This window comes from Pseudophryne corroboree, chromosome 1 (assembly GCF_028390025.1).
Source record: "Pseudophryne corroboree isolate aPseCor3 chromosome 1, aPseCor3.hap2, whole genome shotgun sequence".
Classification (NCBI taxonomy): domain Eukaryota; kingdom Metazoa; phylum Chordata; class Amphibia; order Anura; family Myobatrachidae; genus Pseudophryne; species Pseudophryne corroboree.
The window spans coordinates 484,284,090-484,299,447 of record NC_086444.1 but is presented as its reverse complement, the minus strand read 5'-3'; the positions used below and the strand labels follow the sequence as shown (position 1 = coordinate 484,299,447).

Below are 15,358 nucleotides of genomic sequence, written 5' to 3'. Positions count from 1 at the left end.
GAATTACCCCCTATATACTGTCACTGTAGCTGGCTAATTGTTTGTTTACAGGTTTGATATTAATATTCTATATAACCGCATCAGGACCATAGACACATTTCCCTGATAGTTCCTATAGTCACTTTTACCCGATCAGTGTAGTAAATCTATACACATATTCACTGTGGGACAGGTCATTTCCTGACGGTGCAAGTTTCTGTACAAAGCAATGCTCAAAAGGGGATGCAGTCAATTTACCTGCAATCAAAATCCCGACAACCATTGACCGATGGTCACAATCCAGAAAAGGTCATAATCCTGACATGGTCAAAATACCGACATTTAAAGTACCGACAAGGTCAAAATACCAACATTTTAAATGTCGACAGGTCAAAAAGTCGACACAAGTTTTTCATGATATTTTAATTGAAACTGACTTGTTCATACTTTACCATTCCAGTGGACCTGGAATGGTAAAGCACAGCGAGCCATGAGAGGGGACGCAGTACACTTATATGATGTCCATGTCGACCTATCTCGACATACACACAAAAAAACAATGAAAACTTGTCGACGGTTTAATCTGTCGACATTTTAAATTATGGTATTTTGACCTTGTTGGTGTTTTAAATGTCGGGATTTTGATCTTGTCGTTATTTTGACCATGTTGGGATTTTGACCATCGGTCAATTGTTGTCGGGATTTTGACCGTCGGGATTTTGATTGTAGGTATTTCATACTAAACCCCTCAAAGGAACTATGGATTCGCTTATCTGCAGTTTATTTGTGAAATAACATGTAGTAGAATTTGTAGTCTATTAATTGAGCTGGGGTGTTCTGCGTTTGTTTTGTTGGGTTTAGGCTAGGGTGGCAACAAGAATGTCCCTACAAGATCAATGTAACACATTTATTAAAATAACAGTATACAGTATCTCAATATATGGTATATTCTTCTCAAGACTTCAATCAAAAAAGAGGTTTAATTCACCAACATGGAAAACCAGTGTGTGGCAATTTTTCAGCCAGGTGGGAACCTCCTATACCCATATATCTGCTATCAATCTACCTATCTGTCTATCTACCGATCACTGGTGATGTAAAATTATATATTATAATATATATACAGTATTTCTACATATTTGATATGCTCCCTATTTAAGAAACCCCCTGCTTTACTAGTGGTCTGGGTGCCGGTGGTCAGAAGATGGAGAGAATCCAGACAGAGGCTAGGTAAGTATAATTACCCTTCCCCAATAACCCCCTAAACCTAACCCTCCATTCCAACAGCCCAGCCTAACCCTCCGTGGTAGAAGCTAAACCTAACCCCTCCCCCTGCAGGTTAATACTAACATTGGGCGGCATACTTACAATCGAGATGCTGGGTGTCGGGATTCCGGTGTAGGCATTTTGTCCGCTGTTGGAGTTCCAACGTCACCTTTATGGCCACGTGTCGGGAATCCGGCACCAGGATTCTGACTGCCGGCATACTAACCACATCTCCTGCTGATGATAGGTATCGCCAGGCATTGCCAGTTAGAGCCTAGTCAGCCACCTCTGGAATTAACTCCTCCATACAAGGTATGAATAAGACTTTTTAAAGTAAGATCATGACAGCACGTTCTGTTAGCTATCACCATCTCACAATGTTGATAGGAGAGCAGGCAGCAGAGAAAAGTGCTTTATTTCATCATTTTCTTAGATTCCTTTCTAAATTTTTTTTTTTTTTTACATTTTAATATAATTATTTTTGTTTTAAATTGGCACAAAATCTCAGTTCAGTCTTTCAGACCACTGTGTATCCATGATCTAGCAAATTGGGTCACATATGTGTGTGGCCTGGTGAAGTGGTATGTTCAGCCTTACTGTCGCCAAACATGGGGGGTCATTCCGAGTTGATCGTAGCTGTGCTAAATTTAGCACAGCTACGATCGTAAACTTAGACATGCGGGGGGACGCCCAGCACAGGGCTAGTCCGCCCCGCATGTCAGAGCCTCCCCCCCCCCCTTCCCCGCACAAATACAAAAGCATCGCACAGAGGTGATGCCTTTGCATTTGAGGAGTAACCCCCGGCCATCGCAGCTCCTGCGGCTGGCCGGGAGTTACTCGTTGCTCCCGCTGGCCGCAGCAGCTGCGTGAGACGTCACGCAGCAGCTGCGTGAGACGTCACGTAGCCAACGCTGCCCACCCCCCGAATGGGCCAGCCCTGCCTGCGTTGGCCGGACTGCTCCCCCTAAACAGCGGCTTAACGCCGCCGTTCAGCCCCCTCCCGCCTAGCGACCGCATCTGTCTGAGAGGTGATCGCTAGGTAACGACGACTGCCATGCGCCGGCGCACTGCAGTGCCGGTGCATGCGCAGTTCCAACCCGAACGCTGCGCTGTGACAAACTGCAGCGAGCGATCGGGTCGGAATGACCACCATAATCACTGGGGAGCGGATGTAATGTACAATACAACACCTAAAAAGTTATATACGGTAACATTATAATATCACTCAGTTCTATATAGATTGCTATCAACATTTTAAACAGATAAAGTTGGTATACTTATGCACTCATGGTTTGTATGGACCCAGAGCCGGCGTGAAGCGCTCAGCGAGGGTATGCAATGCAGGACGGCGCCGGGTCGGGAAGGTGCCGTCCCTGCTCTGCTGAGGAGGGAAGCCGTGGCTGTAGAGATGGCTACTGAGTACTGACTCACTGTCTCAACACAGTGACTCGAATCATCAGGAAGTATGAATGATTCGAGTCACTCACTGTTTAATGAGTGGAGACAGCTGCAGCAGTAGCCTCTCTCAGCCAGAGGGAGGAAGCTCAGTGTGTGTCCTTCAGTCAGTGTGTTCTGCTGAGTGTCTTTAGCTGTGATTGGCCAGAGGCTATACCAGGTGACACCCAGTGGGAGGGGGGAGGGAGCAGTCACGACTCACCAGTCAGTGAGTGCTGTGCTGCTGTGCCTGATCCATTTCATGAATCATGGGGGTCATTCCGAGTTGTTCGCTCGCAAGCTGCTTTTAGCAGTATTGCACACGCTAAGCCACCGCCTACTGGGAGTGAATCTTAGCTTATCAAAATTGCGAACGAAAGATTCGCAATATTGCAATAAGACATCTCTGTGCAGTTTCTGAGTAACTCGAGACTTACTCGGCATCTGCGATCAGTTCAGTGCTTGTCGTTCCTGGTTTGACGTCACAAACACACCCAGCGTTCGCCCAGACACTCCTCCGTTTCTCCAGCCACTCCCGCGTTTTTCCCAGAAACGGTAGCGTTTTTTCGCACACACCCATAAAACGGCCAGTTTCCGCCCAGAAACACCCACTTCCTGTCAATCACATTACGATCACCAGAACGAAGAAAAAAACGTGAGTAAAATTCCTAACTGCATAGCAAATTTACTTGGCGCAGTCGCAGTGCGGACATTGCGCATGCGCACTAAGCGGAAAATCGCTGCGATGCGAAGAAATTTACCGAGCGACCAACTCGGAATGACCCCCCATGATTCATCCTGAGTCTGCCAGTGAGTTGAGACAGTTGCACACTGTGTAGACTCAGTGACTCAGTGGATGGATCTGATTCATGCAGCATAAACCTGCAGGAGGTGGAGCCCCTGTGGTACAGTGTTCTCAACTCACTGTTCCTGCTCAATGTGATTGTGGGTGGCAAACTCCCTGGAGGCTAGATAGTGGATAATATAATAAATACAAGCCCACCTAAAAAAAAGCCCATCTAAAATCATCCAATTAGCAAAGTATGCAAAGTAAAAAAAAATGTTTTTATTTGGTTTAGTTACAGACTGAATGATGTGTTTCATGGCTGTTAAGCTTTCTCTCCTCAGCCAGAAGTAATGTGCATATTCTGTAACTAGTATGCAATTAATGGTTATTAATAATATATCAACATAACACACTGAATCTATGTTAATATATTATTAACAATCAGTGCATAAGCAGCTGCCTCCCCCAGATGCACTGCACAATCACTGCAGCTGAATAACTCCCTCCATGGGGTATATTTACTAAGCTCCCGATTTTGACCGAGATGCCGTTTTTTCTTCAAAGTGTCATCTCGGTAATTTACTAAGCAAAAATCACGGCAGTGATGAGGGCATTCGTAATATTTTGGAAGTCCTAGGAAAAAATCACGAATCAATACACCATCGGTCAAATACGCCTGCAATTTGGTAGAAATCGTGAATTGACTAAAAAGTGCAAATCACAAACACTGCCGACAATAGCCAAACACTGCCGTGCTGAAATACAATTCGTGAAAAAGTGCTAAAAAAAACCACCTGCTTTTTTTTTTACCGTGATTGGATAGGCATGCACGGATCCATGAGATCCGTGCATGTTTTTCAGTGGGAAGGGGTGGGAAATGTTTGAATTTGTTAAAAAAAAATGCGTGGGGTCCCCCCTCCTAAGTCAAACCAGCCTCGGGCTCTTTCAGCCGGTCCTGGTTGCAAAAATATGGGGAAAAAATTGACAGGGGTTCCCCCATATTTAAGCAACCAGCACCGGGCTCTGCGCCTGGTCCTGGTTCCAAAAATACGGGGGACAAAAAGCGTAGGGGTCCCCCATATTTTTTAAACCAGCACCGGGCTCCACTAGCAGGACAGATAATGCCACAGCCGGGGGTCACTTTTATACAGCGCCCTGCGGCCGTGGCATTAAATACCCAACTAGTCACCCCTGGCCGGGGTACCCTGGAGGAGTGGGAACCCCTTAAATCAAGGGGTCCCCCCCTCCAGCCACCCAAGGGCCAGGGGTGAAGCCCAAGGCTGTCCCCCCCATCCAAGGGCTGCGGATGGGGGGCTGATAGCCTTTGTTGAAAGTGTTGAATATTGTTTTTAGTAGCAGTACTACAAGTCCCAGCAAGCCTCCCCCACAAGCTGGTACTTGGAGAACCACAAGTACCAGCATGCGGCGGAAAACCGGGCCCGCTGGTACCTGTAGTACTACTACTAAAAAAATACCCCAATAAAGACATAAGACACACACCTTGAAAGTATAACTTTAATACATACATCCACACCACCATATACACATACTTACCTTATGTTCACACGAGGGTCGGTCCTCTTCTCCATGTAGAATCCATGGTGTACCTGTTGAAAAAATTATACTCACAAAATCCATGGTAGAAGGATCTTCTGCTTGTAATCCATTTGTAATCCACGTACTTGTCAAAATAAAAAAACGGACACCCGACCTCGAACTGAAAGGGGCCCCATGTTTTCACATGGGACCCCTTTCCCCGAATGCCAGAAACCCCCTCTGACTTATGTCTAAGAGGGTTTCTTCAGCCAATCAGGGAGCGCCACGTTGTGGCAACCTCCTGATCGGCTGTGTGCTCCTGTACTGTCTGACAGGCGGCACACGGCAGTGTTACAATGTAGCGCCTATGCGCTCCATTGTAACCAATGGTGGGAACTTTGTGGTCAGCGGTTGACCGAAAGTAACCTCACCGCTACATTCCAGTACAAATGAGCCATGACTCATGTGCCGAGACACTGACTCGAGACACTTCACTGAACTGAGTCATGTGTCTCAACTCAGTTCAGTGAATCACTCTGCCCATGACTACGCGGCTGTATTTTATTTTGTGAGACAGATCTCTTTGTCTCATCTGGGTGCCGCTGCGCTCCCCTCAGAGGAACGGATCACAGCACGGAGTGCCCAGGCCATCTGCTGCGGTGCAAGCTCCTCCCAGCAGCTCTCGATAGCCTGATTCCCCTTACCCGTACCATGGACGAGGAGAGGGTGCGCTGTCTGCAGACAGTCCTGCGTTCCCCCTTTGCCCTTGCCGTGCTGTTAATGTGTAGGGTGAGCGGTGAGTGTCGGAAGGTGGGGGCGGGAGATGCTGTTGCAGTGTGTGCAGAGAGTAATCTCTGTAGTGTAGTCACTGCTGGTTTTGCTGCCACTTCACATTCACTACTTTTTCTTGTCATGTTCCCATCTCCCCTGGTACAGGACCCAATAGGTGCTGCTAACCCTCATTGTTATTTTGGCTCCCATTTGTCACTGTAACTGTGTGAAAAGCAGACTTGCTGGTTGCACCCTGGAACTGTGTATGTATATGTGTGTGCAAGAAGTGTATGTCCTCATGGGATGGTATCAGGATCCCAGCGTTTGGGATGCTGCGGCCAGAATACTGACAGCAGCATCCCAACGTGCAGGATCCCAACGCATGTATGGTATGTAGTCTAACCCTAACCCTGTACCTCCCTAACCCTCACACACATTATTGTACCCCTTATAATCAATTTTACAAAATATTGCACGTTACATTTCAAAATATAAAACATTGTAAAGAAACATGTTAAGAGGACTTTTTTGTAGGAGGGCGAAAATCTATAGTTTGCAGGGGGGCGCCGAACACCCTAGCACCGCCCCTGTATGGACCCCACATCTTGTACTTTTTTGTTGTAATACACTATGCTTACAAATCCACCTTCAAGTAAGAGTGCTAGTGAAGAATTATGGGTGCAGTAGGGTATGTGGGCGGCCGGGCTCCCGGGGACCAGCATACCGGCACCGTAATTACGACCTCCGGCATACCGACAGCTGGCCGAGCGCAAATGAGCCCCTTGCGGCCTCGATGTGCTTGCCACGCTGCGCTCGCCACGCTGCAGACACGGTGGCGCGCTACGCGCGCCACCTATCTATTCTCCTTCCAGGGCGGTTGTGGACCCCCAAGAGGGAGAAAAAGTGTTGGTATGCCGGGTGTCAGGCTCCCGGCGCCGGTATGCTGGTCGTCGGGAGCCTGGCCACCGGCAAACAGAAGACCACCCAAGAATTACAGTATACGCCTGCAGTATCTATACTTCTGTAGCACTGTAAATCAGAATGATGACTATGAAATGAAACAGCAGTCTCCCATGGAAGGTTGCAGAATGTGTCACTGTAGGATCACAAGAACTATAGAAGATGTTGGTATCATTCGATGAAATTTGTTCTAAGGTTAATCTGATGTAGCAGAGTAGTTGTGTTACTGTGATTTATTGCCTTCCAGTCAGTGATTAAGCCCATTCCCGATTGCAGTTTGTTTTTACTCACACACCCTCAGTTAACCTAATTACACACTGCTTTTCTGCAGTAGTTCTTGTCAACACCTACATATAAACTTATTTACTCTTCCTTGTTTATATTGGCTCGGGATTATCTGAGGTAAGCCGAGAACAAATATGTGTTACAAAATAACACAACTGGGCAAATGTATAATTAACAATATGAGGAAACAAAAGTTACTTTGTTAAAAATAAAAATATATAGGCCCTCATTCCGAGTTGATCGCTCGGTAATTTTCTTCGCATCGCAGTGAAATTCCGCTTAGTACGCATGCGCAATATTCGCACTGCGACTGCGCCAAGTAATTTTACAATGAAGATAGTATTTTTACTCACGGCTTTTTCTTCGCTCTGGCGAACGTAGTGTGATTGACAGGAAATGGGTGTTACTGGGCGGAAACACAGCGTTTTCGGGGCGTGTGGATAAAAACGCTACCGTTTCCGGAAAAAACGCAGGAGTGGCCGGAGAAACGGGGGAGTGTCTGGGCGAACACTGGGTGTGTTTATGACGTCAAACCAGGAACGACAAGCACTGAACTGAACGCAGATGCCGAGTAAGTCTGAAGCTACTCTGAAACTGCTAAGTAGTTTGTAATCGCAATATTGCGAATACATCGGTCGCAATTTTAAGAAGCTAAGATACACTCCCAGTAGGCGTAGGCTTAGCGTGAGCAACTCTGCTAAATTCGCCTTGCGAGCGATCAACTCGGAATGAGGGCCATAGTTTTCCTTTCCTGGCATGGCACGCGGCATCAGGCAATGATACTGTCTGTGAGATATTACAGGCTTATAGTTGGGAGTATCGTCCTAGACTGAACTCATGGTCCCTCATTCCGAGTTGTTCGCTCGCTAGCTGCTTTTAGCAGCATTGCACACGCTAGGCCGCCGCCCTCTGGGAGTGTATCTTAGCATAGCAGAATTGCGAACGAAAGATTAGCAGAATTGCGAATAGAAATTTCTTAGCAGTTTCTGAGTAGGAACTACTTACTACTTACTTACTCCTACACTGCGATCAGTTCAGTCAGTTTCGTTCCTGGTTTGACGTCACAAACACACCCAGCGTTCGCCCAGACACTCCCCCGTTTCTCCAGCCACTCCCGCGTTTTTCCCAGAAACGTCAGCGTTTTTCCGCACACTCCCATAAAACGGACAGTTTCCGCCCAGAAACACCCACTTCCTGTCAATCACACTCCGATCACCAGAACGATGAAAAAACCTTGTTATGCCGTGAGTAAAATACCTAACTTTTGTGTTAAATAACTAAGCGCATGCGCTCTGCGAACCTTGCGCATGCGCAGTAAGCGACTAATCGCAATATAGCGAGAATCGACAACGAGCGAACAACTCGGAATGACCCCCATAGCACATTAAAGGGATCCACACACAACAGGTATTCTGGTAATGCACTTGTAGGTAACATTAGTGAGGTCATAAAATGACCACTTACAATGACAGATGTAAATACTGTCTGACTAGATTTCCCATCCGTTCCAATTAGCATCTGATAAATGTTGTTCATGAATGTGATTTTTATAAAGTTCAGTCTATCAAGCCCTCAATAATGGGCAAACATGCCAGCAGGTACAGACACCAGAACATGTTGTCTACCCTCTCTCAGCACCTTGCTTGTGCGGCAGACAATAAGGGCACATATTTTTCTATCTAGTGTTAATTTTGACAAGGAATTTCAACTTAATCTTAGTCTTAGTTGCTTATTTAAAATTGTAATTAATTTAAAGTCACATTTTAGTCATTTTCTTTTGCTTCGTTTTAATCAGTGAATATCACTTTTCATTTTAATCTCATTTTTTGTCAATGTCTTAGTCACAACTTTTGCAAACAGTTTCATGATACTGTAATGGATTTTGCTGAAGACTATTTTCTAAAATTCCCATGAGAAGTTTACATAGCTTTAAATATATGTTTAGTAATCTAGGCTCAGAAGGCTAATAATGTGTTACATACAAAGTCTGACTTATCATGCAATACACAATGATATTTCCTTCACAGTAGATCAAATATATTTTCTGCAAATAACTAGAAAACATAATTTTTCTTTAAAAATGTTAAACCTTACTTCCATTGTTAATTTTGTCAAGTATTTTAAATTTAGTTTTAGTCTTAAAGTCGTTTTTTTTTTTCTTCTTTTGCTTTGTTTAAAGGGGGGTACTCATGGAGCGATCGCTGCTTAAAATCTAAGCAATCTGACTAGATTGCTTAGATTTTAAGCCTGATCGCTCCGTGTCTACCCCCTACAGTGATAGCGATGCGCAGCCCCACGCATTGCTATTGCTGGTTGCTAGATTGGCCTGCCATGCTCAGCACACATCGCGCTGTGATGAGCGGGGGGAGAGATGTGAGCTGAGCGAAATTCGTGGGGCCCCATAGCAACATTTTGAAGGGGCCCCCGTCCCAATGCTTCTAAAAAGACACTTCTCTGCAGTAGTTGTTAATTTTATGCCCTATACTAGTGCCCTAGTCCATTTTCTGAACCATAGTAGAGCCTTATTTAATGTTATATTCCATAGTAGTGCCCTAGTTTCTTTTTTGAATCGCAGTAGTGCTTAAGTTTACCGTACAGTATGTCACATTTCAGTGCTGCCGGTAAACATTTTGCTGCAGTACAACCAATTCACATTATTATACATAGTGCTCCCTGTTCATATTGTGCCTTATTACAGTGCCTCGGTTCATATTATATAACATTAAAATGCCCTACAATGAATTTTATACCACACTACAATGAGCAGATCCAGGGGCATACCTAGATATATTGCAGGCCCCAATGAAAAAGTTTGACAGGACCCCTACGTACCACTCAATGGCAAAAAATGTATATAACACATGTACTGTGACAGGGAAGGTGGGCCCCTCTCAGCTCTGGGCCCCATAGCAGCTGCACTGCCTGCACCTTGGAATTCTTGCACCAAATACAGGACTGGAGCAAATAAGCCCTAACAGTGATTATGGCTACTTTCAAACGCAGATGAATGGAGGAATAGAGGAATAATATACTGTACTAGTCTTAAACTGTGCAGTAAATGTAATTTTTACCTTTTCATAGTAAGTTCAGCAAGTAAATACCACAAGTGTTGTAGGTCTTAAAATCTTTCTAGGCACAAATATTTTACTAATCGCACGCATCATCAGTCCAATTTAAGGAAGAATGGTTAAGTGGTCAGTATTGAGTGGCAGGAACTTCATTTTCTCTAGAATAAACATATAACAGAATTTTTTTCCATGGTTTCAAAACATCTTGGAAACCAAATCAAATATGGTATGGGCAGGGCCTGCAACAGAATATACTTGGGGCCCGGGAAAACTGATATCTCCCCCCCTCCCCCAACCACCCTAGCCCACCTTCCTCCTTGACACACACACACACACACACACACACACACACACACACACACACACACACACACACACACACACACACACACACATATATTCCAGAGACCGGCACTCTTCTGCTATATTTAATAGTTCCATCCAGGTGCCATCTAATCCTCTAAGGGATAATTCAAATATGGTTCACAATAGCGACACTCAGCGACGACTACTTTAAGAATTTAAGACACCATCTTTCTGGATTATTTCAACGTTTCAGGATCATTTATTTAGACACTTTCGTCAGGAATCCTGACGAAAGGGTCACAATAAAAGATCCTGAAACGTTGAAATAATCCAGAGTGATGGTGTCTTACATTCTTAAAGAAATCGAAGCTGAGTGACGCTATTGCAAAGCAAACTATTTATATATATATATATATATATATATATATATAGATGTGTATATATATATATATATATATATATATATATACATAAATATATATACACTGTATAGCTATATATATATATATATAGATATTCCCAATATATCTATATCTATATATGTGTATATATATAGATAGATAGATATCTCCAAACAATGAATCAGATGGCGCTAATAATCACTTCCTTGCTTAACCAGCAATGCAATTGACCACATCAATGAATAAATAATATCAATTTATTAAAAGCACATATTGCTCAAAGAGATGACCCTTTCACAAACACATGGCAATGATTAGTGTCAGATGATGAAATGAAGGGTATATTTTCTCTCTTCCACACTGACGCGTTTCGTCCTTAACGGACTTCTTCAGAGGGATGATCAATACAGCTATAACAATCCAAAATTGACAATCATAGAAATCTTCAGGTCCTTAAGACCATTTACCATTACAGGTTTGTAAGACAGTTTTAAAAATTTAAGAGACCTCAGTCTTAATTCGTGAGGGTCTAATCATTAAAATCTGAAAAATAGCCCCACTCAGGGAGAATCTCAAAAAAATGATTCGTATATATCCACACATGGACCACAAGTTCAAGTGTGCTCCTGTGTGCTCTCCCACTGTCTTACAAACCTGTACTGGTAAATGGTACAGTTACAGTATAAGTCAGTGGTTACCAGCGGGAGCCATCTGGGTTCCCCACACAGCCAGGTGCCGATTCAGCACACAGGACTCAACCAGGAGCTGAGGCTCATAGATCACTACAGATGGCTATGTCACTGCACTGCAACATAGCGGCAGTGCGCCCGCTCCTACTGCGGTGTAACTGGCCACATATGGGGAAACTGGCCAGCCAGCACCTGTGTGTGGAGCCGCTGGTCACTGCAGTGAGTATTTGAGCACCTGCCGCTGCTGCAGTATAGTCAGCTGAGTTAAGGAAGCCCTCCTAAACCCTAGCCACATGTCACACAGTTCAGCTGCGGGTGTGGGCACTGGTAAAGAGCAGAGAGTGTCGATGGAAGCGCAGCAGTGCGGTTCATATGGTTTTCCATGTATAATTGACAAGCTTATGGCCGGATGACCATTTAACAACAATATCTAAAGATTCCCCTACACTCACAAGAGAAGTCACATGACATCACATGGTAAGTGCCATGACTTTACTTTCACTTTGTATTTTCAGCTATTTTTGCCACCTGTATCCTGGATTCACACCTCTCTCTGCTCTTGTGTGTTTTCCCATTTTCTTCTGTGTCATCTGGGTACACACACTTATTATTACATGTCTACTCCAGTTATCTGGTAGGAATACATACGATATCCCAGAGCCTGGGATGCCGGCTGTCAAAATACCAACAACAGCATCCCGGAGGTTAAATCCTGACAGGGCCCTAAACCCCAAGCTAACCTTCATCTGTAACTACCTAACACACCCTACCCGCAGCCTAATCCTAACCCCCCCCCCTCCCCCCTGCAGCCTAACCCTAACCGCTCCCAGTGGTGCCTAACCCTAACCCCCTTCCCCCGTGGCCTAACCCTAACCCTCCCCCCCTGCAGCCTAACCCTAACCCTCCCCCCCTGCAGCCTAACCCTAACCCCCCTCCCCATAGCCTAACCCCCCCCCCCGCAGCCTAACCCTCCCCTGCAGCCTAACCCCATAGCCTAACCCCCGCAGCCTAACCCTAACCCTCCCCTCCCGCAGCCTAACCCTTCCCCCCTGTAGCCTAACCCTCCCCCCCCCCCCCCCCCCGCAGCCTAACCCTTCTGTGTGGCACGACTACTGTGGGCGTTCTGTGTGGCATTACTACTGTGGACATTCTGTGTGGCACTACTACTGCGGGCTGTATGTGTATATTAGAGACACTACTGTGGGTATTGTGTATAAGGAGCACTACTGTATATCATAATGTGAATTAGGTGCACTACTATTTGGTGTAATATGAATCAGGGGCACTACATGTGGTATAATGTGAATAAGATTGTGATAAACTGTGTGTGGCGTAATTTGAATTGAGGGTACTATTGTGTGTCCACGCCCCTTCCATGTGAGAACACACCCCATTGGCGCGCACCGTCCCTTTATTACGCATGGGAGGACACAAATGTATTGTTTGCAGGAGGGCGCCGAATACCCTAGCACCGGCCCTGCTCCTGGGCAACTCTGACTCTCAGGGCCTGGCACAGGTGTCCCCTTTGACCCCCCCTGTTGCCGGGCCTGGGTATGGGCAGTAACACAAGGCGCCTTGTATGTATGTAGAAGAGGTGAATATTTTCTGTTTTAATCTGATCCTAGATCCACATATTCATTAGATTGCTTTTAAATGTACACTAGGATCTGGTGTTTTGAACGTCACTTATATAAAGTTTGGACCCAGAGGGGATATTTGGCAGCGAGACTGAGGCCACAGTGTATGAGGACACATCTATATGTAAGAGCAACCTGCTGCATGTTACAGTGTATTACTATGAAGAGGTTCAGAAGCTTAGCCTCTGGTATTTAGTTGCCGACTTTGGGGGGTTATTCAGAGTTGTTTGCAAACCAAAAAAGTTAGCAATTGGGCAAAACCGTGTGCACTGCAGGTGGGGCCGATGTAACATGTGCAGTGAGATTTAGATTTGGGTGGGTTATTTTGTTTCTGTGCAGGGTAAATACTGGCTGCTTTATTTTTACACTGCAATTTAAATTTCAGTTTGAACACACCCCAACCAAATCTAACTCTCTCTGCACATGTTACATCTACCCCACTTACAGTGCAACATAGTTTTGCCCATTAGTGTGCTTTTATAGTTTGCTAACAACTCTGAATAACCCACTTCGATACTTTAATGACTGTACAGCATATATGTTGCAATTTTCTTTAATACACAATTTTCTATCCTGTGGTTGCTATGCAAATTGAAGTTCTATTCACAACTGAGTGATGAGAACCTTTGACCCCTATGGCTGATTAACCGTAGCAGCCTCACTGGCAACTTTTCTTAAACGATTAACAATGTGGAAACAGCTGCAATATAAATTAAAGCTTCTATACCCAGGTGAGAGAGCTGAACTTTTTATCACTACAGTTAAACTGTATGACACTGGAAGTCCTTCCTGCACAGTGTATGATGCTATGGTTGCTAAAGTACAATGTGATTTGTAGCTCATTTAAACAGATGAGTGACCTGAAGCTTGCATCACTACAGCTGACCTGTGTACTGCGGAGCAGCCCCACTGGCATGCTGGGGATTCGGATGCTATGTCCAAGTTCTTTGGGGGCCCCCCTTGTTATTGTATTTTGAACAGTAGGTGTGTGCCTAAAAACTGTCAGAAACATTATTTATTACAGTAACTTGACAGCACTGGAACATCATTATATTTGCATGTGAAACAACTAGAGATGAGCGCCTGAAATTTTTCGGGTTTTGTGTTTTGGTTTTGGGTTCGGTTCCGCGGCCGTGTTTTGGGTTCGAACGCGTTTTGGCAAAACCTCACCGAATTTTTTTTGTCGGATTCGGGTGTGTTTTGGATTCGGGTGTTTTTTTCAAAAAACACTAAAAAACAGCTTAAATCATAGAATTTGGGGGTCATTTTGATCCCAAAGTATTATTAACCTCAAAAACCATAATTTACACTCATTTTCAGTCTATTCTGAATACCTCACACCTCACAATATTATTTTTAGTCCTAAAATTTGCACCGAGGTCGCTGTGTGAGTAAGATAAGCGACCCTAGTGGCCGACACAAACACCGGGCCCATCTAGGAGTGGCACTGCAGTGTCACGCAGGATGTCCCTTCCAAAAAACCCTCCCCAAACAGCACATGACGCAAAGAAAAAAAGAGGCGCAATGAGGTAGCTGTGTGAGTAAGATTAGCGACCCTAGTGGCCGACACAAACACCGGGCCCATCTAGGAGTGGCACTGCAGTGTCACGCAGGATGGCCCTTCCAAAAAACCCTCCCCAAACAGCACATGACGCAAAGAAAAAAAGAGGCGCAATGAGGTAGCTGTGTGAGTAAGATTAGCGACCCTAGTGGCCGACACAAACACCGGGCCCATCTAGGAGTGTCACTGCAGTGTCACGCAGGATGTCCCTTCCAAAAAACCCTCCCCAAACAGCACATGACGCAAAGAAAAAAAGAGGCGCAATGAGGTAGCTGTGTGAGTAAGATTAGCGACCCTAGTGGCCGACACAAACACCGGGCCCATCTAGGAGTGGCACTGCAGTGTCACGCAGGATGTCCCTTCCAAAAAACCCTCCCCAATCAGCACATGATGCAAAGAAAAAGAAAAGAAAAAAGAGGTGCAAGATGGAATTGTCCTTGGGCCCTCCCACCCACCCTTATGTTGTATAAACAAAACAGGACATGCACACTTTAACCAACCCATCATTTCAGTGACAGGGTCTGCCACACGACTGTGACTGATATGACGGGTTGGTTTGGACCCCCCCCAAAAAAGAAGCAATTAATCTCTCCTTGCACAAACTGGCTCTACAGAGGCAAGATGTCCACCTCATCTTCACCCTCCGATATATCACCGTGTACATCCCCCTCCTCACAG

The 15,358-nt window shown here is 45.1% G+C and overlaps 1 protein-coding gene across 4 annotated transcripts in view; it reads right to left on the bottom strand.

Annotated features, from left to right (window-relative positions):
• Positions 1-15,358, bottom strand: part of SLC28A3 (solute carrier family 28 member 3) — a 483,890-nt gene that overhangs the window by 163,922 nt on the left and 304,610 nt on the right. Inside the window, exon 1 of one of the 4 annotated variants that reach the window (XM_063913793.1) lies at positions 1,348-1,619. The exons of the other annotated variants lie outside the window; for them this stretch is intronic. The gene's annotated coding sequence lies outside the window, so the exon portion shown is untranslated. Of the gene's footprint in view, positions 1-1,347; positions 1,620-15,358 lie in introns of those variants that run through there. 4 annotated transcript variants of the gene reach the window in all.